The following is a 24,258-nucleotide window of genomic DNA, read 5'->3' on the forward strand; positions in this document are numbered from 1 at the left end:
TCTGGAACCCATGTGGTCCTCCTTCCAAGTAGCATGGAAGCTTCCAGAGGGCTGGAGTGCTTTGTGTGGGCTGAGTATCTGCATACTGGGTTCACTGCTTGGGGTGAGGTTGGCGCCTATGTGAGGACACAGGCATCTGTGTGAGGGCATGAGGATAGGTGTGGGTGTGTGCATGTGACCAGAGCAAAGGTGTTGTGTATACCTGTGTGTGTGTAAAAAGCCAGTGTGTGAGCACATACACAGAAAGATGGGCAGTGAGACTGGTTCAGGGACAAGTCCCTGCAGGGCTGGCAGAAGTGTCCCTGCTTCAGCCTCGAAGCCCAGGCACATGTGTGGCAGAGGAACCCAGAAGTGCCCTCCGTAGAGTGGCTGTGGTCTCATGGTGTGGCCTTTGGTGGAGACTTCCTTTACCTTCATAGCTCAGCTTGGATTCTTCAACCACAGAGGCCTCAAACCCTTTCATTTCTGACTCCCCAGCACCTAGCGCAAGTCCCAGCATGTTGTCAGAGCCCAGGGGTTAGTGTTGAAGGAATAAATGAAGGAATGAATGCTCTGGCTCCGGATGATTGCCTCCCCCTTTTCAAGCAGCCCAGGGAGGAAGTGACACCCCTTCTCCAGTCAGACAGGCCAGGCGGTCTGCAGGTGCTGTTCTCCGAACCCCTCACTGTGCTCTCACTCTCCTCTGGCCCTTTGCATGGCCAGGTATCCCTGCCTAAGACACACTCCTCTATCTCTCCCTCCCCTGCGTGGCCTACCATCCGAGAGGTCTCAACTAGGACATAAGACACAGCTTCCCCAGAAGTCTGCCCCAGCACACGCTCACACACGCTCTTTTCATGGGGCCCCACAGCATTGGTCCTGGCATTTATGGAAGTGCTTAACACACTGCATTATGAATGCCATGTTTGAGTGCCTGGGGGCTGGGATCATGTCAGATTCTGTTTTTGTTTTATTTCCACTGCCTGGTCTCCATTTGTTCATTTACTCAACAGCTGTTTATTGAACATCCATGAATCTGCCAGGCACTGTTCTAGATGCAGGCAAGATGGAGGTGAACATGACAGAGAAGTTCTCTGCTCTCATGGAGCTTCCACCTTAGTTGGGGAGGGAGAGACAACCAGCAAGCAAGCAAGCAAATGCTCAAAATGGAAACAGATCATTTCAATGAGGCTAAGTGCTATACAGGAAAGAAATCATGGTGATGTAGCTGAGAGCTTGGAGAGCCTGGAGGGGTCAGAGAATGCCTCTTGAAGGAGGCAGTATTTAAGCTGAGATAGGCAGAAATCTGGGGGAGAATATTCTAAGTAGAGGGAAGATCTGAAGAGCTTCCCCCAGGGTGGCATGGTGCCCTGCCACAGCAGGATAAAGGCTGATTCAAAGGAGCAGTGGGGAGAGCTGAGGTTGGAGAGGCAGGGAGAAGCCCTAATTTTGCAGAATTTCTGGCCATGGCAAGGAACCCAGGTTTTATTCAAATTACAATAGAAAAGTGACGTGACCTTATTTAAAATCTTCAAAGATCACCCTGGCTGTTGTAGAATGGCTGGTAGGGAACAAGAGGAGGCTTGGATTGGGAGACCAATCACGTGGAGGAGACTGTGGCAGTCATGGATGTGGAGAAGAAAGGACGGAGGTGGACATATTGAGTTGAATTTACAGGACTTGGTGAATCTCATGTGGCTTGGAAGAAAAAGGGGGGAACCCGGGAGGCCTTCTAGTCTTGGGAGTCTGAGTGTGTGCTGGTGCCAGTTTTGAAGATGGGACAGATCAGATCAGGGTGGGGACAGAAAGCAAAAGTCTTGTTTTGCCTGTGTCAATTTTGAAATGCCTGGTAGATATCCAGAAGAGATGACAAGTAGATATGAGCCTGTAGCTCAGTGGAGAGGTCAGAGTTGAAGATGCAAGTGTAGGAGGCATCGACATGCAGATGGTTTTTAAAGCCTTGATGAGATCATCCAGGTAAAGCGTGTTTAGAGAATAGAGAACAATGACCAGGCCCCAACACATGACGACATTTAGAGGTTGACTGAAACCAACAGAGGGGCCTGAGATGGTCAGAGAGAGAAAGAGAGAAGAAAAGTAGGAAGATGGTTTTCCTTGAAACCAAGAGAAGAGTACGTTTCAATGAGACTGAGCCAACCATTCCAGCACTGCTGGTACAGCCAACACATTGGCAGAGAAGTGACACAGGCTTCAACAACGTGAAGGGTGCTGGAGATCTTGACAAGGCAGTTTTAGTGGAGTGTTGATGATGGAAGCCCAACGTGGGGTGGGGGTGGGGTATGGAGAGAATGAGGGTGAAGAAGTAAGAGCACTGGATAGGGAGATCTTCCTAAAGAAATTTTGCTGTGCTGGAGAGCAAGCAATTGGAGCAGTAGCTACTAGAGAGAAGGGGCATCAAAGAGAAAAAATTTTAAATTTATTTTTGTTTTGATTTTTGCTTTTAAAGAGATGGGAGCTCCTAGAGCATTTATGTGTGCTGATGGGAAAGATCCTGTGGAGAGGGAAAATTATGGTGGAGAGGGGACGATCATAAGAAAATTTCATGAGCAAAGATCTTGAGAAAGATGGGATCTATAGCTCAAGACAGAGTTGGCTTTAGACCGGAATTGGGGTGAGTAGATGGGTTCAGATGCACGTAGGCTTATAGTTTTAATGATGGGAGAATGAAGAGATTCCTTCTAGCACTTTATACTTTCTCAGTGTAATACAGGACAGAGTGATCAGCTGAGGACTAAGTGGCATTTGAAGACAGAGGAGGTAGAGTGAAAATGGCAGAGAGGTATAGGGAGGACGCCATGTTGGGCACCCACGTGAGAATTCTGTTAGCTGAGTGTGATCAGTCACCATGGTGCATGTTTCTCTCAGCCACACTCAGCCCCACAGGTGCAGGCATAGAGGAAGCAGAAGTTAAAATGCATGGCTTTTGGACAACCCAGGGTTTGGGGCCTGACCGAGCGGATGAAGTCTCTTCAATGTTCCCGCTGATCTTGGCCTCACTGACAAAGAAGCCTATGCCGTCACTGCCAGCCCCCACCATGTTCAGCACTCAAAAGAATGTCAGCCCTTCCAATGACTGGGGGAACTACCTGGGGGCGGGATAGAAGGGTGAGATCGCTGTATGGAATGCTCATTCCTGCGCCCCCAACCTCCTCACCTCCCTGCTCCGACATGACATAGACGAATCACACCCATGTGGTGGACCCAGGAACACAAAGATAACACAGTGTGGGGCTGGGTCCCGGCCCCTGACAAACAGGCTGCACTGGGACCCAGCCCAGCCACAAAGAACTTCTCAGAGGAGTTTTATTGGGGTGCATGTGTGTGTCTCTCTTCTTCACTGTCAGGCACCCACTTGCCTCCGGAGAAAGGGCTCCTTCATTCCTGGGGTTAGTCATCCACCCCTGCGCAAACAACGGGCCCTTTCCACAGCTTTCTCACCCACCCTGGGCCAGGGCCTAGCACAGTCGCTGGCACAGAAACGTGCTTCATAAATTCTTATTGGATACGTGAATGAACGGACACATCAAAGCAAGCATCCATCCAAGGCAGGAAAACCCTTGCCTTTCGCCTGGTCAGATTGAGCAGCCCCTCTGTCATCTCTTCCCGGCAGTGCCGCCTGGATGAACAAGACCAGCTCTGGCAGAGCAGGAAGGTCTCCAGGTTCAAAGGAAGCGCCCCCTGAGAGGGGAGGGCAGAGAGAGTTCTCAGGGGCTGAGGAAAGAAAGAAAGAAAGCCTGTCCTTTCCCTGAGTCTAGTACAAAAGGGCCCGGTGTCACTTCAGTTCTGGACACTATGGTGGGCATCAGCTTGACTGCCTTCTCCCGTGACCTTCTGGTCATAACCCCTTGGAGGCCAGAGCAGCCTCTGGTACATAGGCCCTGGCTCCACACCAGCCATAGGGAGGCTCTCGACCTCAGGCTGAGGGCCCTTTGAGCAGAATGACCACCTCAGCGACTACAGGGCCAGGAGGTCAGCCAGTCAGGGATCGTACCAAGAAGGAATTGTCATTTCCAGCAGGGCTCCCAGGCCTCGATCCAGCTGAAAGAATTGCTGAAGATAACCTACCCCTGGGGGTCCGAGCCTGAGGGGAGACGGGCCGTCATGACCATTCTCCTGCCCCTCTATCCGTTCCCACCTCTCCTTTGTTGCCAGGATTCTCCTGAACACCCTGGTCACCTACGTGAGAAATGGAAACTGCAAGTGGCTTTCTGGAGAAATTCCGAGCAGTCAACCTCAGGGAATACTCACCAAGCCCTCTGGGAGGGGTTCTTGACCTGGCTGGGAGCCAGGAGAAAGAGTGAAGCCAAGAGGACTGAGGGCCCAGAAGTGGTGCAGGTGAGGGGTGTCCGCACCTGGCTCTGGGCTCCTGCTGAGGTGCTGGGCAGGAGCAGGCCTCAGCTGCTAGGACCAGGCCCAGGGATGCTTGAGAGAGCTGGTGGCCTGGCTGTGGCTGGTGAGAAAGGAGCCACTGCAGACGTGAGGGCTGAGAGTAGAGCACACCCTGCCTAGCAGCACCCCTGCCAGGGAAATATCACTCATGAGAAGGCCTTCGAGGAGCTTCCAGGACAAGCAAGGAGGTCCTATGGGTGAGCCTGGCGATCCCTTCAGTAACCGTATTAGTATCCTGGGGGCAGCCGTAACAAGGCACCACAGATTCAGGCTTAAACAACAGAAATTCGTTCTCTCACACCTTTTAACCCCATAGGAAGATAAAGGTGTTGGCAACATAGGTTTCTCCTGAGGCCTCTCTCCTTGGTTTGCAGATGGTTGCCTTCTCACTGTGTCCTCACATGGTCTTTCCTGGTATGTCTCTCTCTTCTCACAAGCGCACCAGTCAGATTGGCTGAGGGCCCACCCTTATGACCTTACTTAACCTTCATCACCTCCTTAAAGGCCCTCTCTCCAAATATAGTCACGTTCTAAGGTACTGGGGGGTGAGAGCTTCAGCATATGAATTTGGGGGGTACATAGTGACTATGGGAAGGCTATCCTGACTGTGACTGTGCGTGTCATGGAACAATTGACTGCTGGGCCAGTTCCACATATACAGCAGGCCCACTTCCTTTGACTCACCTCATTTTTCCCAGAACCTTGGAGAAGAACAGCCACTATTGGCCCATTTGATGGATAGGCTGAAGCAGAGCAGTAAAGGGGCAGCCCTGGAGCCTCGGTGTCCTGGGTGCTCCTCGTCTACTGTCCCGTGCTTTCCAGCAAGGTCATGTCTAAAGATCTTACACCACCCAGCTGGAGGAGCCTCCAGCAACCTGCATGCTCTCTATCTGTATGATGTAGGAGGAAACTGAGGTGGCAGCCTGCTCTCTAGAGGTGAAGTGATTCATGAGGCCCGTAAGATTACTAGCTGATGCCATGTCTTATCTCCTTGACTCACTTCACTGAGGCTCTGACAAGCTCAGTGATTTGCTAAGGGTCAGACAGGTCCTGGCACCCAGAGGGCAGAGCTTATCCCCAGTCCCCCTAGAGGTTCTTTGCAGGCTTCTGGAAACTCTCCTGAGTAGGTCTCTCTGGGGTGGGCCATCCTATCAAGGCTCCATCCTGACAGCCTCTGCCCCTGCTCTCCGGGGGTCTTTGTACCTCCCATGCCTGAGAACTCTGTATCTCTGGGCCTCACCCTCATCCCTCCACGTGGGTGTGAAGGGGCTCAGCTCACCGGGGGCGGGTGGGGGGGGGGGCTCCTGTGGAGGGATGAGGGCTGTGGCAGGCAAGGTCAGGTGTGAAAGGCAGCCAGGAGGCCAGAATGCCCGAATGCCCAGTCTCCAGGACACTAGCCAGTTTGTCAGGGAAGCCATAAGAAGTGCTTCTTTGAGTTGGCCCTGCCTGGTCCCACCTAGTAAGGGAGCTTGACCAGCTGCCCTTTGTTCACGGGCTAAGGCCTTACTTTGGTTTCCTGTTGGAAAGCTTCATCTAGATACTTCCAAGGAGCTCAAGCTCTCTGGTGTCTTCCTCTGTGGCCATGGCAGATGAAAGGCCAGAGGGCAGATCTTTCCCTAACCTGGCCATGGCAGGTGAGGGGTCCCTGGGAGGAGCACCATGGCCTAGAGATCTGCTGGGTTTTGACTGTCAGCTTCTTCCAGCCAAGCAAGCACTAGAAGGTCCCCATCCGCCACTTTGGGTTTAATGGTGGCTCCAGAGGTCTTCCTGCCTGACCGTAGCAGCCTGTGAGTCCATCTACAACCGCCAGGTGGCTTGGGCTACTTAGGATCTCTTCTAATCAGCACCAGCATTAAGGCCCATCCTCACTGAGGCCAGCACATAGTGACCAAGAATGGTCCCTTAAAGATGCTTTCATTGACTGTGGAAAATGGAGCCAGAGAACCCACTTGCTCATGTCACGGTGCCACTGGGTTTGTCTTAACCGCTGCTGCATCCCAAGCTGACCATAGAACCTGGAAGGTGGTGGAGTTGAATCAATAAACAGATTCCCCAGACAGTTCAAATCCCCTTCTCCTGGCCCCACCTACCAGGGGTCACTGTCAAGGACTTAAGATTCAGTCCATCCATCGGGGCAGGCACGTGGGGGACACCTCTCCATTATCACCAGGAGCCCACAGTGGGTTGCCTGCATGGGAAGAGACTGTAGGTCTGACCAGGGGCATTGCTGTGAGCGTCAGGCTTTTCAGGAAATAAAGAGGCATTGATTGTGTGAGACCTCTTGGCAGGTAATTGAAACTGCCTGATTCCCCTCAGACCAAACCCTGAGGTGCCCCGGGCTGTGAGCTGGCACGGTGGTTAAAGGCACTGACTGGGGCCTGGCTGGACTCCAGCAGGAGCAGCGTGGGAACGTGGCCTTCAGCCCCTGCTGGGCCCCATGTGGGGGAAGTTGGCCACCAGGTGGGGGAAGTCATCCAGGCCCGAATACCAGGGCCGCCTCTGATGGGCACTTCTGGGCAAACCAGGCTTCAGAGGGCCCCACAGCAGCCACTGCTCCTGTGCCACTTGTCCCTCCACGTGGCTTCCTAGGACTGCCTTTTGGTGGCCTTGGGGACTCACGGGAATTCCCTCACTCCCACACGGGGATGTGGCCATGGCAGCAGGGCTGAGCAGGGTGTACCCCTCACAGGGACAACACCTGGCCCACCTGGAGGAGGCGGGGTTAGAGCAGAGCGAGTCCTGTGATGGGTCGTCTGAGGACCCTGGCTGCACCAGCCCGTCCTGTGTTTCTCCACACCGTTGACCCACCAGTGACTATAAGGTGGGTACAGGGGGCCGGGGGGTGCTCACGTCTAGGGGTAATGAGTGGCTGGCCTGGCAGGCAGCGGTGGCCACAGATGGGCTTGTTCTGCCGCATATTCTTGGTCTAGCCTGGCTGCTCCAGAGCCTGAGGCCAAGGCTGCAGGAAACCTGCCTTTCCTGTCCAGCCCTCCTGGCCCCTGTCAGGCACCCTGGATGAAGGCAAGGCGCTCTCACCAGCTCTCACACGAACCTCTCTTGGGTTGGGTTCCCAACAAACAAGATCTTGCCCAACGGGGCCCACTCACTTTTTCCTTCTTCTCTGCCTGGTTCCAAGGAAAATGGTAGACAGTCTCGGGTTTGCATTCTGGCTCTGGCTCTCCCTAACTGAGGCTTGGGGCAAAGCCATTTATTTTCTCTGAGCCTGATTTTCTCATCTGTAAAACAGAGTGGTGGTTGTGAGAATAATTTGAGAAGATATAGACAAAAACACCTGGCACATTGGGGGCTGTTCGTGGTTGATAGTTCCCACCCCCCACCTCCCAGTCCCCAGAGTCCTGAGCCCTGAGTTTGCCTGTGCCCCCTGGCCTGATCCTGCTAGATGTCACCTTGCCCAAAGCCGGGCCAGACTTCTGAAGCCCTTGCTCTTGGCCCTTTCCGTCCCCAGCGAGCTGCTCCTGTGCACTCCTTGGGACTTACCGGGCTAAGTCTCACCTCCCAGCCTCATGCTGGCGTTGAACCTGCTTGAACAGGGCGGCCTTTCCCCTGGGCGCATCTTTCTTGTTCTTGCAGGCCCCTCTCCTCCTGGCTGAACCGAACCTTATCAGGGCACCCTTCTGAGATGGCGGCTCCCTGTTACTGACTGGGGAGTGTCTGTCCTGTGCACCAGCCAGTCCCTGGGGCTTATGGGGGCGCCCCATCCACACCTGTGCTGGAAATCTGCTGCTTCTACACACCTGACCTGGCTTTGATCAACCCGACCGCAATGTCCTGCCCTCTGAGGGCTTCAGGACAATAATGCCAGCATGGTCATGCCTCCTATCAGCTGGGGTCTGAAGGGTTTCATGCCCAAGATTGCCAATAAACCCTCCCAACAACATCCAGATAAGTATTACTATTCTCACTCACAGAGGAGGAAACAGAGGCCCAGAGAGGTTAAGTGACTTTCCTGAGGTCACTCAGCTAGAAAGTGGTCAGTCAGGGATTTGACCCTAAAGTCCATGCACTTTCCACTGAAGGGAATGCTTCCTGGCAGGGGGAAGGAAAGGGTGTGGAGCTATCTCAGGGGCAGTCATGGGCAGGGGCTTTTCCCCTGGGGTCTGGCTATGCTGTCAAAAATAGATGGCAGCACCTCTAGCCTTGGAGGTTCATCTTCAGAAGTCCCTTCATCTTTGGGGCTTTAGTGTCTGAGGGAGACTTCCCTCCACAACTTCCCATGGTGAGGAGCCCCTCCTCCCACCCACCAAAGCCTATCAGCCTGCCTGCCTCTCTGCCTGACTCCCCTTGCCCCAGCCCCTGTTCTGGTTCCACCCCATGCAAAGGGGACTAAAGGTGGGATGGGAGGCTCCCAAGTCAGGTTATTTTATGGGCTCAGGGGCTGCCTGCCAAGACCCGGGATGTGGCAGAAATACTTCATGGCTTCTATCTAGGACTTTGCAAACAGATAGATCTGGATTCATATAGTGGCTCCAACATTTCTTAGCATGACGCAATGAGAAATTTATTTTGCCTCTCTGAGCCTCTGTTTTCTCATCTGCAAAATGGGTGAATGCAAGGATTAAATACTGAAAAGAAAAGAATAGGATTAAATACTGAGGAGAGAAGATGGCATTTGGTATTGTGCTCGGCATACAGTAAACGCTCAATAAATGGTGGTAGTTATTATTAACATTCCTCTGGATTTGGATATTCTGGGTGAAGTCATCTACTTGGCACTTTAAGAAACTTCTGGATTTCCTCTCTGTATGGAGATTTCACAGTTGGGGGGGCTGAGATCAAGGGCCATTCACTAGATAGGGGAACCTGCTGTGGGATCAGAAAAGCCCTCAGTGGGTTGAGCATCTGTAGGGACAAGAGAGACAGTGAAATCATAGTCAGTGGCAGTATCCCATCTCCTCCAGGGGCCTGAGCCCTGCCCCTTCCTCCATCCCTCTGCTCACTTGCAGCCTTACCCCCTGGCTCCAGTGAGCAGGACGGTCTCAGCAGCATGAGCCTTGAGGATGTGATGAAGGCAGTCTCTGCTCTGTGGTGGTTGTGGAAGGCCTGCCTGCCTCTCATTGCTCAGACCAGAAGGGGCAGGGCCCAAGACACAGCAAGACCGGGAGGGAGGAGGGCCTTGGATGCTAGGGTTGGGAGGAGGCTGGGCTTTATGCAGTAGGGTTTGGGAGCTAAGGCGAGAGACCAGAAGGAAGCCAGCAGCTGGCTGGGTGAGGGAGCCATGGGGTAGGAGGTCTTTCCCCAGTCCTACAGCTTGTGCTCCATATCTTAGGAGCCACCATAACAGGGCTGCCAGACAGGATTGTGGCTGATTACCAAGCCCGCCTGGAGGTTGGACATAGGTCCCCTGGGAGCCAGGCTCCAGCACAATTGTGCTCTCCAGCAGGAAAGCTCTCAACTGGTTTGACTTGATTTCCAGAGCTCCCTGGCTTGTGGCTGGCACCTCAGAGAGAGGGGCTGGGGAAGACAGAGCTTTTGTCTGCATAAAAAAAGCTGGTAAGGGGAGGATTTAAGAGCTGTCTACTGGTGGACAAAGTCAAGGGCCTGCAAGATTTCCAGCAAATGGGCCCATCCCAGAGGTGGCCAGGCATTCCCACTCACATGCCCTGGCGGCTGTGCTGGTCACAGCATGGATACAAATTACATGTTATTAGAACAGTCCGGATGATGAAGTCACTGCAGCTCTAATCCTATTTATTTCAATGACAGCTTTGGCAGAGCAGTAAATCTTGCTGCCAACCCTGTCTCTTGTGGCCGGTTCCCCGAAGGAGCTACTGTCAGACGTGACTACAGGGAGGGGTCCTTGTCGGAGCCATAATTCATATTACCTTTTTCCTTCAAATGGAAAATTCTTCCAGGAAAGGCTGCCATGAGGTGTACTGTATTTTTAAAAGATGGCCCCTATGATATATGCCATCTTACATGCTCATTTTGACACTCCTCCTGACAAATAGAGGTATATGTCCCCTTTCCTTGAATTTGGTTGGGATTCGATGACTGCTTTGATGGGCAGAAGTCACTATGTGACTTCCAAAGCTAGGTCAGAAAAATGCCATACACTTCCACCCTATTTTCTTGGAGCTCTTGCTCTTGGAACCCAGAAGTCATGCTGTAGGCAGCCCAGGTCACCTGGAGAGGCCACATGTGGGTGTTCTGGCCAGCAGCTCCCACTAGGTCCTAGCTGACCACCAGCATCAGCCAGACCAGCCATGTGAGCGAAGAGATGGTCCAGATGACTGGCCCAGCCAACATCTGACTGCAATTTCATGAAGGACCCTAAGTGAGAACCACCAGGATGAGCCCAGCCAGCCCCCAGAATTGGGACACATGATAATAAAATGATTGTACAGTTCACTCTCGAATAAGGCTGGGATTAGAGGCGCTGACACCCTGTGCAGTTGAAAATATGTAGGGGCGCCTGGGTGGCTCAGTCGGTTGAGCGTCCAACTTCGGCTCAGGTCATGATCTCGTGGTCTGTGAGTTCGAGCCCCGCGTCGGGCTCTGTGCTGACAGTTCAGAGCCTGGAGCCTGCTTCAGATTCTGTGTCTCCCTCTCTCTCTGCCCTTCCCCCACTCATGCCCTTTGTCTGTCTCTGTCAAAAATAAGATAAACATTAAAAAAAATTTTTTTTAAAAAGAAAGTATATAAAGGTTTGACTCCCCCCAAACTTAACTACTAATAGCTTACTGTTGACCAATACCATATAACCAATAACATAAAGGGTTGATTAACACATATTACGTGTTACCACTACCACTATGCCTTACCAATAACATAAAGGGTTGATTAACACATATTGCGTATGTTGTATGTATCATACAAGGAAGGAAGCTAGAGAAAAGGAAATGTTATTGAGAAAATCATAAGAAAGAGAAAATACATGAACAGTATTGTACTATATTTATTGGAAAAATCGGTGTATAAGTGGACCCATGCTATTCAAGTCCGTGTTGTTCAAAGGTCAAGTGTTTTAAGCCACTAAGATTTGAGGGGATTGGTTACAGAGCAATAGGTCACCAGAACACTCACGGGTGATGATAAGGGACAACCTTTGCCTCTCAGGCTTCTCTGCTATGGGAAAACACAAGTACACTCCTCCCTCCCAAACTTTCCTTCTTAGATTCTGGAACTTTGTCATATCTGGGTGATTCAATCTTTCAAAGCAGGACTTGAGAGCGGGAATTCCAGTTTTCAAAAGCAGGAAGACTACTCTCTTACTCACTTTCCCAAGGAAGTTATTCTCTCGGGCATTTCGACTAAGAGAGGCAGTTACAATGTCCTGGAAAGATCATGACTCAAATGTCAGGTAGACCCAGTCTTCGTCTGTTCAGGATGATAGAACAAAATACCAGAGGCTGGGTGCTATAAACGATAAACATGTATTTCTCACAGCTCTGAAGGCTGGAAGTCCCAGATCATGATGCAGGTAGATCTGGTACCTGATGAGAGCCCACCTTCTGGTTCATAGCCAGTGCCTTCTGGCTGTAACCTCACGTGGCAGCAGGGAGACTGGTTCTCTGGGGTCTCTTGCATAAGGGCACCAATCCCAATCGTGTGGGCTCTGCCCTCATGACCTAAGAATTTCCTCCAAGGTCCCACCTCCTAATATCCTACACTGGGGGGGCACACAAACATTCAGACCATAGCACCCAGGTACAAATTCCAATTCTGCCACCTCCTGGCACTCTGTCCTCAAGTCAGTCACTTTACTTTGTGCTTCAGGATCCTCAGCTGCAAAATAGGAAGGCCGATACCTACCTTACTGGATCAGTATGTCAATTTGAGATTCTTTATAACCAGTCTTGCTCTGAAAAAGGATTTGAGACAGACGATGGAGATGATGTACGTAAACTGTCTTGCATTAGCAGTAACTCATATTTGTCAAATGCTAAGTGCCGGGCACAGTTTTAAGCACTTTGCCCATATCGACTTATTTGATAGTTATAACAATCCAGTGAGTGAAATATTACTGTTATGTGCATTTTACAGATGGGGAGCCCCAGGCACAGAGAGACTAAGTAACTCTCCCAAGGATGCAGTAGTAGGTAGTGGAGTTGGACTTTGTACCCAGGAAATTTGACCTTAGGGCCCACTATGCCATACTGTCTCTTGGTAAATGGTTAACTCTGGGTCAGAGGCCCTGCTGGCATGAATGTCTGGCACATCCCCTTCCTGAAAGACCCTTCTGAAGAGGTCCAGGGCTTAGACCAAAGTGATACCAGTGGTGGGATGCCTGATCCCAAGATGTGCTAGCGTGGGAGACACAGTAAGGGTGAAAATCACGTCGAGGGCCCCCCAACTGCTGTGGGGGAGAGTGACAACCAGAACACAAAGAAACAGCTAAGAGGACATTTTGCAACATCAGGACAGTAACATCCATCTAGAGACCTCGGGGGCTGAGTCATCCGGGAGAGAGGCAGCCACGGGGAAGCCACTGAAACTTGCCCTTTTACTTCAGCCCTGGGACCCTCGAGTGAGTCACCTACCCTCACCCCTCAAGTGGTGATACATTGGGCACTGTCCTAAATGAGAGTAAGTGCACAAAGTGCCCCATCACCAGAAATGGAAGCTGCCACTTTGCTTTCTAGCTAGCAGGGGATGGAATCCTTTAAGCTTCCTTACAAAAAATATAACTGTTTTGCAGGGAAACGAACTAAAAACGAATAAGGTGCTTCCTGAACTTCTTAAACAGTCATTCGAGCACCATTTAACTTTTCTTTGTGATTCAGGGTTAATCATTACAAACATCATTTCTATACTGAGATGTAACGTGACACTGGGTCAGAGGGCACTGCTTTGCCTAGGTGTGCCTCTGTGCCTTGAGCCGGATGGCCCCAGGCTGCGGGGCTTGAGTATAGTTGATCAGTCTCATCCCTCACTAAGGCTGCCAGCTGTCACTTCTCAGTGCCATCAGGATGTCAGCCCAGAGCAGTTTAACGATACTTTGATTTGTTACTCCTAATCTGTTGTGCATTTACTAACCAGATGCCTGCATTAGTTAGAAATGTTCATAAAAGCAGGGATTCCTGAGTATGAATCATGGATTTCAACAGCTCCAGGTGGGGGAGGTGTTACTGTCGCTGGTGACCTGTCACTGACCCTCTTTTATTTAGTTATTTAAAATTCTTGTTTTTTCCATAGAACTGTTTCTCTTCCTTCTAGCAATGGGTGTTTATTGTCACTCACAGTAACTTCAGGGCCACTACTGCTTCTATAATACCCTGACCCCATGCAACCTTGACTCGCCTCCTGAAAGCATTTTCTAAGTGCCCCTGGATGGCCAAGTGCCTGGGCAGGCACTCCGTGGGGGCACTGCTAGGGCAGCCCAAGCCATGGCCCTACCTTCTGGGAGCTCACAGTCTGACTCAGGAGGCCAGGTCAACACACAGGAGCCATTAGGGAACACACAGGAAGGCCAGAAGCAGGGTAGAGGCTGGCAGGTTGTGGCCCCATGTGGCCAGTATGTTAGTGCGATAGGTAGTCAGGAAGTCTGCCAGGAGTTTCAGGAAAGGCTATGGGGAGACCAGCGGTGACACATGCTGGATGGCTAATGCTAATTCTCAGGTTCCAAAGAATGCTGGCAGGTAGGAGGTGCAGGCCTCCCAGGATCCCCAAAGAGAAATGAGGCATGGCTAGTTTGGGAAGTGTGGTTGGAGCCCTTCAGGATTATTGGCTGATGGAAAAACTGTGGGCCTTCCTTCAAAAGATTTGGGGTTGGGGCTGGACTGAGGAGAACACCAGGAAACAAAGAGCAAGAAGGGAGAGTGCAGACGGGAGGTCAGAGTCCAGGCTGGGAGAGCCCCAGTGTGAAGGTGACATAGGGGCTAGGAGGGGGGCAGGCGGTATCTGCCCACTGGGGAAGGGTGCCTGAGCTCTCCAGCATCCCTGGGAGGCCGGCCAGGCAGAGCTCAGACAGAGCTAGTTCAAAGCCCAAGGAAGCCTGCCGACTGGTTCTCGGGGTTCTGGCTATGGTGCTGCGTCTCTCCAGCCTGTTGTAATAGGCGATTATCAAAGTGAAATGGAGACAGGAAGCCTCACATTTGACTCCCTTGAAGTTGGTTTCAGGCGATATTAACTGAGAACGCACAAAATCTCTCTCCCACACACCCCTTGCACACACAAAACAAAAGAAGGTTTTCAGATTTACTACGGGTCGGGAGCTCACTTCCACATGCGCAGGAAGGGCCGGCAGGCCGTTTTTCCCCACTCCCCGCACCAGCAAAGCAGGTTGGTTTGAGGGCAGAGATGTCCCAGGAAATACGGTACGAAACGTCCCAAGAAAGGCCCTGGAAGGGTTTCAGAGGTGCAGAGGTGCCTTGTGGGCCCCCTGACTTTGTTGGCAGTCAGATAATCATGCCCATCCCGAGGCTGGCCTTGCCCGGACATGCCCGGCTCCCAGCCCCGCAGAGCTCTGAGGGCCTACCAGACACATACCACACTTGCGGGGCAGGGTCCCAGCAGGGGTTCGGCCCTTTGCTCCAGAGACCTTAGGAGTGGAAGCAGGGGCAGCTGTGCGGGCACTGCATCCCTCACGCCCTTCACCTTCTCCTAAATCCTCTGGGTAGAGCGTCGCACTTCCACTTTGTTCGGATGAGGCCACCCAGGCCCCGAATGGTGCAGCCATTCCTCCAGGGTCACACGGCTGCTAAGTGGCTAAGCACCGACCCACTGCTGCTTTCAGGCCCCACATGACACGGAGAGGCGGCCCGGGGTGGCATGGGGGGGACACGAATCTCACCAGTTTGGAAATACACAGAAACTCCTGTGTTCCACGAGGCGACAAGATATAAAGGCTTCTGGTCATCCCACGCGTCCCCAGCTGGGCGCCATACAGGGAAGGCCCCCTCCCCAGGGTCCCTGCCGGCCAAGCAGGCCCCTTCCCAGAGGGAGGCGCCCCGGTGGCGGAAGCGCCGAGAATTCCGCGGGCGCGGGTGCGCGGCCGGCCGGGGACCCCACCGCGCGGCCGGAACGGGAACTGCGGCGACGCGTCGCTCGCCCGCCCGCCCGCCCCCTACCCGGTCCTGCGAGGCCTTTCCACCTCGGCACAGGCCTGGCCTTCGCGGAGCATCACCGGCTGCAGCGAATCCGGTTTCCTTCCCGCGGCAGCCCGCAGTCAAGTGTCAGAATGGGCAGCACAGTGACGGATGCCAAATAGGAGCAGTGACAGGAGAGGAATGTTTGGAGAATGACACCAGAGATCCGGAAAGATCCATCCCTCTGGGACAGGAGCCTTACACAGAGAGAGAAGAGAAATTCGGGCAAAGGTTGGAGGAGTGAGGCCCCAGGATCCAAGGCAGGGACACCTGCGAGGGAGTTGGGGGGGGGGTGGAGGGGACTTCAGCACCCCACTGAGGAACTGGGACTTTTCTTGGAGATTGTTGTTTCTCAAGGGAAAGTGGGGTGGCACCCCTGCTTCCAGAGGCATTTGATGATGCGCAAGGAAATCCAGAAGTCATGAAATAAACGTGACTTAGCTTTCTTGAGTTTGCAGGAGAGCACATAAATAATGGATATTTTACGGAACCTGTAATGCAAAATCCCCATGCACTTAAAGCTGAAATAGACTTCCATTCTGTTTGACTGTGGCGGGCTACTTCAGGATGTGTTCTCAGGCCCGGGGACACCATTCTGCCCACTGTGCCCTGACAGCGTGTCTGTGCAAGTGCAGGCAAAGCCCTGGGAAGTCTTGGGGGGAGAGGGGGTTGGGAAGGCTTTCTCCGAGCGAGAGGAGGTCACGTGGCATTTCACAAAGCTCACTCCTGCTGCGCCAGTAGGGGGAATGGTTGGCCGCAGGGGCCTGGGGCCAGAGAGGAGGAGTCCTCAGGTCTGATTCCCTGGAGAGCATCTCAGTGCTTCGCAAAAATTATCTCTAAGTCCTACCACAACTGAAAAGGGGGATTCTATTCGTTTTACAGTTTTACGGAGGAAGAAACTAAAGTTGAGAAGGACAAAGAGACCTTCCCAAGGTCATGCAGCTAGTAAGTGGCTGTCTCAGAACCACACCAGCCAGACTCCAGAAATCCCGTTGCCCAGGCCCAAAGTATCAGTACTGACCATCTCCTCCTCCCTGTAAATCTCAATCAACACTGTCATGGGGTCAACCTCAGAGGTGAGGAATGCTGTGAACACACCCCAAAATCTTGTGCCTAATGTGTCCCCTTTGGTAGTTCTTCTAGTTTTCTGAAGTCCCCATCACTAGAGATTTCTCTGAGAAGGAAGGTATGGCAGGCCACTGTCTACTATGTGGAAAGAGTGATCATTAAATCTGGGGAAGCTCAGGGGTTGAGGAGGTGGCCAGGAACTTCAGAGGGAGCAGAGAGCAGAGTGCCCGTGTCCGAGCCCTCTGAGCAATGCTTCTGGGTGGCAAGGATTGGCTCAGGGACAGTTCTGTTTCTAGGAATAAGCAAGAAATCCTTCTCAACGTTCTTGTTTTAGAGGAAAGAGTGTCCCCTGCTTCTGCTCAGTGTCCAGGAGTATCCCGAACAGAAGGGCCCTCTGACAATGTCAGCCACCAGACCAGGCTCCAAGAAGTGGCCAAGCTCCAAGAGGATGGGTGAGAAACACTCTGAAAAGTGCTCAACCAACCGCTGATGACTCCCCGGAAGGCTTGCCTTCCTGCCTGGGTTGGGCCTTTGGGTCAGGATCTCACCAGGCACAGTGACCATTTGGGGACATTTCCTCTTGTCTCCTGTATACAGATCATCGTGGGAGCATGCGCCCCACCCATCTCAGGGCTATGTGTTCTTTGGCTAGCAAAGAAAGGGGAACCCAAACATCAAAGCTGGCCATTAACAAAAATGTTATGTTGTAGACTTGTACCAAGGCCCTAGCTCAAGTGTTCATATTCTTTTTTTCCAATGTTTATCTATTTTGAGAGAGAGAGAGAGCACGTGTGCACATGACCATGCACCCACTCAAGGGAGGGGCAGAAGGAGAGGGAAAGAGAGAATTCCAAGCAGGGTCCCCGCCGCCAGGATGGAGCCTGACATGGGGCTGGATCCCACGAACCGTGAGATCATGACCTCAGCTGAAGTCAGGAATCTGACGCTTAACCGACTGAGCCACCCAGGCTCCCCTCATGTGTCCATATTCTTAATTCAGCAGTTCTCATAGCTCTCTGGGGCCCATTGGGAATCCCTAAGACCCTTTCAGGGGGTCCTGAGGTCAAACATATTTTCACAAAAACACTAAGATGTTATTTGTCTTTTTCAGTCTCATCCTTGCACAAGTGTGCAGGGGAGTTCTCCAGAGCCCGTATGACATGTGACATAGCAAACCAAACACAGAAGCAAATATAAGAACCTAGCTCTCTTCTATTGAGCCATTGTTTGCAAAAGTGCAAAACACCCTTTTTACGAACTTTTTTGTTTTAAAAAATCTAGTTTTCATTAAAATGTGTTAATATGGGTTTATTGTTGCTATTTAAAAAAAATTTTTTTTAATGTTTATTTATTTTTGAGAGAGGGAGACAGAGCATGAGCGGGGGAGGGGCAGAGAGAGAGGGAGACAGAATCCAAAGCAGGCTCCAGGCCCTGAGCTGTCAGCACAGAGTCCGTCACGGGGCTTGAACTCACAAGCTGTGAGATCATGACCTGAGCTGAAATTGGATGCTCAACTGACTGAGCCACCCAGGCGCCCCTATTGTCGCCATTTTAAGTGAAGTAATGCATAGTTTTAAAATTCTCAGCTTTACTTTCTAATACAGTATAGATCAAGAGATACAACCCACGCCAACACCCTGGATCCTTAATCATTTCTAAGAGCGTAAAGTTATATAGAGTGTAAAGGGACAAAACGTTCAGTCTGGCTGGAGACACTCTCACACAAGCCTGGCTGCTGCTGCCTCCACCCGCAGGGGCCGGCCACAGCCTGGCGTTTCTCCTCAGGGCACACAAGGTGGACCCACTGGCCAGAAACAAGGAGAAAACCCAGGCGGGAGACAGTTGCAGGGATGATGTTGCTGCCTCCAAGAGCCAGTTGACATTACACTGTAGTAACACAGGGGGGCGCCCTTACCAATCAGCAGAGCTGGATGCCAGGATTACCAATAGGAGTTTTACTGACCAATTTAAACAAATTTAGTCTGTCAGCGATGATGTAATGTTTACCTCTCTTGTGTTTCCCTTGCTCAGTGTGTGCTCCAATAAATTTGCACGGCCTTCTTGTTTATCAGCTCTGCACTGGTAAATGGTGCTCTGGCCCCTCACGAGAGCCTCAGGAAGGCATGACGTCATGTATGGGACGCTGAGCCTCCTGAAGCGGCCACTGAAACTCCAGCCTCCCGTGGAGTCCTGCTAAGGAGAGAGGGATACTTTTACTATACAGAGCTCCCATAGAAGCCACAGTGCTATGGCAGCCACCACCAGTCAGGACTGATGTTGGACACAGCTGAGGTCATCCCAGTTACCACAGTCTGTGGATCAGTGCATGAGGTTGCCTCCTCACCAGGCCATGGGATCCTGAGATCCTGATCCTTGTCAAGCTCTCCTACAGGACCGGCACCACTGTGCCTCGCCCCCACTGGACTTGTTGAAACTCAGCTTTTGGCATCAGGGCCAATGTGGAATTGTCCCAAGAGATCCAGAAATCCAAACCCTGGCCTGAGGGTTAGGACTCAGTGAGGATAACTGAATATGACTTTCTCCTGCCCTCAGGACCAAGATGATCCTCCTTCCCCTGCTGGACAGGCCAACAAGCTTCCCCGAAGATGCTTCCCACTGACTGGCCAATCCCAACATCCCCCTCACAACTCTGTCCCTCTGCCTCTAGGTGTTTACCCTCATTACATGGCAAGCTGAGTCAGATTTCTTAGGAAGAGTTGAGGGGAAAATTCACTGAGATATTAATATGCATTCTCCCAGTGCTTTCTTCTCCCCCTTGAAGGTACCCAAGCCCTTGGTAGAGTCTTGCCTGAGGTAACTTTGCAAAGCAGGCCTGATGGGTCTTTAATAAAAGCTCAAACTCACAGATGTCCTGCAGGGGGCATCTTTGAGAGTAGCACTGAAGAGAGATTTTTTTTTCCCCCTAGGTATGAGGGAGACCACCATGAGACATGTGAACAAAGGACAGGCTCCATGGTGCACCTGGACCTTCTGGACCCTCCACTCTGGGACTTCCAGCTGTGCCAGATATCTCTGCACCAGGAATGTTGCACAGAAAGCACAGAGCCACCTGATTCTAAGGGTCCACGCCAGGCTGCTTCAGTCAGTAGGTGTCCAAGTGGTAAAGAGGCGGGCCTAGTGACTACTTCAGAAGGAAGCTCCAGAAGTTTCCACACGGTTCTAGTAGGGGTGTGAGAACACTTGGGGTAGATTAAAGTTGATTTGGAAGAATTAAAGGTCTATGAGTCAGTAGAGCCATTCAAACCAACGTATGTCTCAGGGCTTACTGGAGTTGAGTATACATGGGTTGGGCTCTGGGTGGAGAGGACCTTTGTTCCTAGAGTGGCCATGTCCAAGAGGATGGCCAGGCCAGACCAGATGCTGGGTGCCCAGAGGTGGAAAGGGAAAGAAATTACCATGAATGGCTTAAACTAATGAGATTCATCTCTTGAGGATGGGAAGGGGTCCTTGTGTTCATGACTGCCTGATATCTGATCAAGAAAGGTGGACAGAGAAGGCTGTTGGGTAGGAAGCTACTAGTGTCTGCTCATACCCGCTTCCATGTGTTCTACCTTGAGTATTTCTGAAGCCTGTTGTATATTGCCGTTTAATCTGAAAAGGAGAGAGAAAGCAAAGACCCACCTGATGTTTCTGAGTATCAAAGTTACATCAGGAGGAGGGAGGCGCATGGCTATCCTTAAGCCAGGGGCTGATGTGTGTTGTGGCCTGCCTGCATCACTGGTGAGAAGGGCCCAGAAATCTTTCTGCCTGGGGGGCAGAGAAGCCTTCTGGAAAGCATTCAAACTTAAGCCAAAGTATGTCCTTGAGAAGAGATCACAGACACAAGTTTGAACCAGTTAGAATGCCCCAGCCCTCAGACGGGAGCAACAACAGGTCAGCAGAGTGCCGTCACTCCGTTTTATCCCCTTCCCAGCACCCCCATGTCCTCAACAGTTAAATTAACCCCATCGTTAAAATAGAGTGAGCTTATAAAATATGGCTTCACCTTAGTTCTGAGTGACTGAGGCTCCGGCTGGGAAACCATGGGGCAAAATGAGGCACTTTTCCTGGAATCTTGTGCTTTTGAGGATCCCAGAGAACACAGCGCGCTGGGGCCCCTCATGGAGAGCCCTGCTTACCATCGATGGTGTCCTGCAGCGATGGCCATCCATCCAGCAATGTCAGGGGCCCCTGGCAACTGTGGCTGAGCCCACTGGGGTCTGACAACATAGCCCGAGTGGGTAATGGTGGTCACTCCAAGTACCTTTGTCTAGACTCGCTCCCCAGGTAATTTCAGCCTGTTCTTGGCTCGCACATACAGCACCTTTGTGAGAATTAGAAATAGGAGCCCTGTCTGGATGGAAGAATTATGAAAAGGCAGCTCTCCCCTGGTGTGTAGCAAGACTTGACAAGTGGGTCTAAGGCTGCATTTCAGCCTTTCTCCAAAGCCAGGCATTTCTGGACATTTTAAACATTTTTAAAATCCAGAAAAGTATAAAGAGGAAAATAGAAATCACCCATAATCTCAATATTTCAACCCTCGGAAAACTTAATGTGGAGAGAAGTTGGATCCAGAGGGTCCTTTAAGGCCCTTCCTTTGGACGATGACGTTGAGTCTTGCTGGCCAAACCAGGGCCTGTGCTGGATGCCAGGTCTCGCTGCTCCCTCGCCAGCCTGGGGCCCTGGCCATGGTGATATACAGGCTGTGCTGAACAACACTCTTGTTTTCTCCACAGCCTTGACCCGGGAATTCGGTTTCTCTTCATAGGATTCCAGGTGTTGCGTTCCTGGGACTCACGGCCTTCTGGAAAACCATTCATTGACTCGTTCTCATTTGAGAATATTTCTGGAGCATCTTCTCTGCCCCATTCTTACTCTGGAGAAAAAAAAAAAAAGTCACAGTTGAGTCCCTCCCCCTCTGCCCCTGTGGGCCAGCTGCTCTGACTCTTGGCAGCTGTCAGCTGTCCCTGTGCTCAGAGCCTTGTCTCCCTTTGGCCTCTCATCCCAAGATACTCAGCTGCATGCCAAAGATCTGCTCTCTGGTGAGTCCCTCTAGTAGCCATTCTCGGTACAGGGCCCCGAACATTCCTTCACTTGGGTCGACCTTTGGCAACATCCGTTATACTGTCTCAGGACCAGGCCCTGCCATGATCTGAAAGGTCCCAGCAGAGGTGCGTTTGGGTGGTTGAGTCAGCTGAGCTTCCAACTCTAGATTTCTGCTCAGGTCATGATTTCACGGTCGTGGGATCGAGCCCCAAGTCATACGCTGACAGTGTGGTGCCTACTTTGGATTCTCTCTCTCTTTGCCCCTCCCCCCACTCATTCTCTCTCTCCCTCCCTCTCTCTCTCTGTCTCAAAATAAAGGAATAAACATTAAAAAAAAAAAGTCCCAGCGGATGGCAGAAAGATCACAGTGGAAAGAAGGGAAGTGTCAGACAAAACTCCAAGGAGGAGGTAGATTTGAAGGACTGAGGTTCTCAAGAGGTAGAAACTGCAGGCAGATATTTTAGGTACAGGTGGCAGCTGAGCAGAGCAGATGGACCCTCAGGACATGCCAGGGTAGCCTGTCACCGTGTTTCTACACATGTAAACTTCACGTGCATGCTAATGTCATACACCTGCATGCTCACATCTGTGTATAAGGGTTCTTCCTGAGGCTGAGCCCGAAGAGCTTTAACAGGCAAGTGGTTCTGACACCAGAGGTGAGAGCTTCAATTAGCCTTTAGGGCAGACCGTTTCTTCTCTCCTTCCTTCCTCCCTTCCTTCCTTTTTTCCTTCCTTCCTTCTCTCCCTCCCTTTTTCCCTTCACCATCAAAAAGGACCCTTGAGTCCCATGAATATAAGATGACATTATTCTTGGGGAAAACCATCAAGTTATTAACTCATAAGGGATTGTATATGGATGTGTCTGAACTTTGTCACCAAGGCTGCTGGCAGTGTGTGCGGGTGGGGTGGGGGGGGCACAGAAGGAATGGAGGGGACAACGGAAGTGCATAGGATTTGTGACAGCATTATCCCTCCACTGGTGTTCATTCCCGAGGAGATGGGTGATTGATGACATAGAAAATAGGAGGACGCTGCACCAGATGTTCTATGAGTTTTTAAAAAACATTTTCCTTCAGGAATGTGAACATTATTTTTTTAATGTTTATTGATTTATTTAGAGAGAGAGAGAGTGCACAAGCAGGGGAGGGGCAGAGAGAGAGAGGGAGAGAGAGAATCCCAAGCAGGCTCTGCATTGTCAGTGCAGAGCCCGATGCGGGGGATCAATCCCATGAACCCTGAGATCATGACCTGAGCCAAAATCAAGAGTCGGATGCTTGGGGCACCTGGGTGGCTCAGTTGGTTAAGCATCTGACTTCGGCTCAGGTCACGATCTTGAGGTCCATGAGTTCGAGCCCCACATTGGGTTCTGTGCTGACAGCTGGGAGCCTGGAGCCTGCTTCAGATTGTGCCTCCGTGTCTCTGCCCCTCCTCTGCTCACTCTCTCTCTCTCTCTCTCTCTCTCTCTGTCTCTCTGTCTCTCTCTCTTCCTGAAAAATAAATAAATGTTAAAAAATAATAAAAAATAAAAAGAGTCGGATGCTTAACCGACTGAGTCACTCAGGCGTCCCAGGAGTATGAAAATTCTGAATGCATTAACACTGCATACATGTTAACAGATCATTACATAGCATTGTGGGTCTTCTGCTTTAAAAAAAATTTTTTTTAGTTTGTTTATTTACTTTAAGAGAAAGTGAGCACAAGCAGGGGAGGAACAGAAAGAAGGAGAGACAGAATCCCAAGCAGGCTTCACGCCATCAGCACACAGCCCGATGCGGAGCTCGAACTAGCGAACTGTGAGATCATGACCTAAGCCGAAATCAGGAGTCACTTAATTGACTGAGCCTCCCAGGCGCCCCTATGTAGAGCTGTTGTGAAGCAAAAGGACTGTTTCTTAAAAATAAGAATATTATAATAGTGGCATCATCAGCAAGCCTAAATTAATAGTTGATGTGTTTAAATATGTATTGTCAGTAAATGATATACACTTCGTGCCTCCCCAGGCTGTTCCTCTGGCATGTGCGTGTGGTCACATCTGATAACCCCAAGTGGAGACGGGCTCTCAGGGTGCACACCACGAGCAGAGGGGGCTGCAGTGAACACCAAAACACAACGTTCCCTATACTACGTAAAAGACTTCACAGACTCCTTAAAACTCATCCAGGGACACCAAGCTCAGAACAGCAAAAACTAGAGGAAACTCTCTCCCATGGAAGAAACGCCACAAATCATTTGAATCAAGTCCTTACAAGACAAACATGAAAAAGGTGTTTGGCGATCTTGATTTTAATTTAAAAATTAAACTTTATATTAAAAAGGCAATCTTATTTGACTGCTATTGTGTGTGTCCTAGGGGACGTGGTACACAGAGCAGGGGTTTAAACAGCCATCAGAAAAGTCCTGACTCTACCAGGATGGGACCCGTGTGACACTTTCAGCTTCCCTGACCCCGTGTGACACTTCCAGTTGCAGTAAGAATTTCTGTCACCAGAGTCAATGCGGCAAAGATTTGCTGAAGGAAAAAATGTAAACAAACCCAGATCATCTGATTCCAAAGCCTGTGTTTTGGGTTGTTATTGTTGTGTGTGTGTGTGTGTGTGTGTGTGTGTGTTTTCATTATACCACAAGTACCAAAGTAGGCAGATCTTTAGTTATTTAATAACTATAATTAAATTGTTGAATTATAATAAAAGGATGTAATTTTAAAAGA

The 24,258-nt window shown here is 51.0% G+C and overlaps 1 long non-coding RNA gene across 1 annotated transcript; it reads left to right on the forward strand.

Moving 5' to 3' along the window:
- The first annotated feature begins 19,546 nt into the window (after window positions 1–19,546).
- LOC107179510 lies at window positions 19,547–23,787 on the forward strand. Its single transcript, XR_001510147.2, has 3 exons — window positions 19,547–19,611; window positions 21,274–21,547; window positions 23,552–23,787. It is a non-coding gene; the product is annotated as an uncharacterized LOC107179510 (long non-coding RNA).
- Window positions 23,788–24,258: the final 471 nt, after the last annotated feature.

The sequence above is a fragment of the Panthera tigris genome, chromosome A3 (assembly GCF_018350195.1).
Source record: "Panthera tigris isolate Pti1 chromosome A3, P.tigris_Pti1_mat1.1, whole genome shotgun sequence".
Classification (NCBI taxonomy): domain Eukaryota; kingdom Metazoa; phylum Chordata; class Mammalia; order Carnivora; family Felidae; genus Panthera; species Panthera tigris.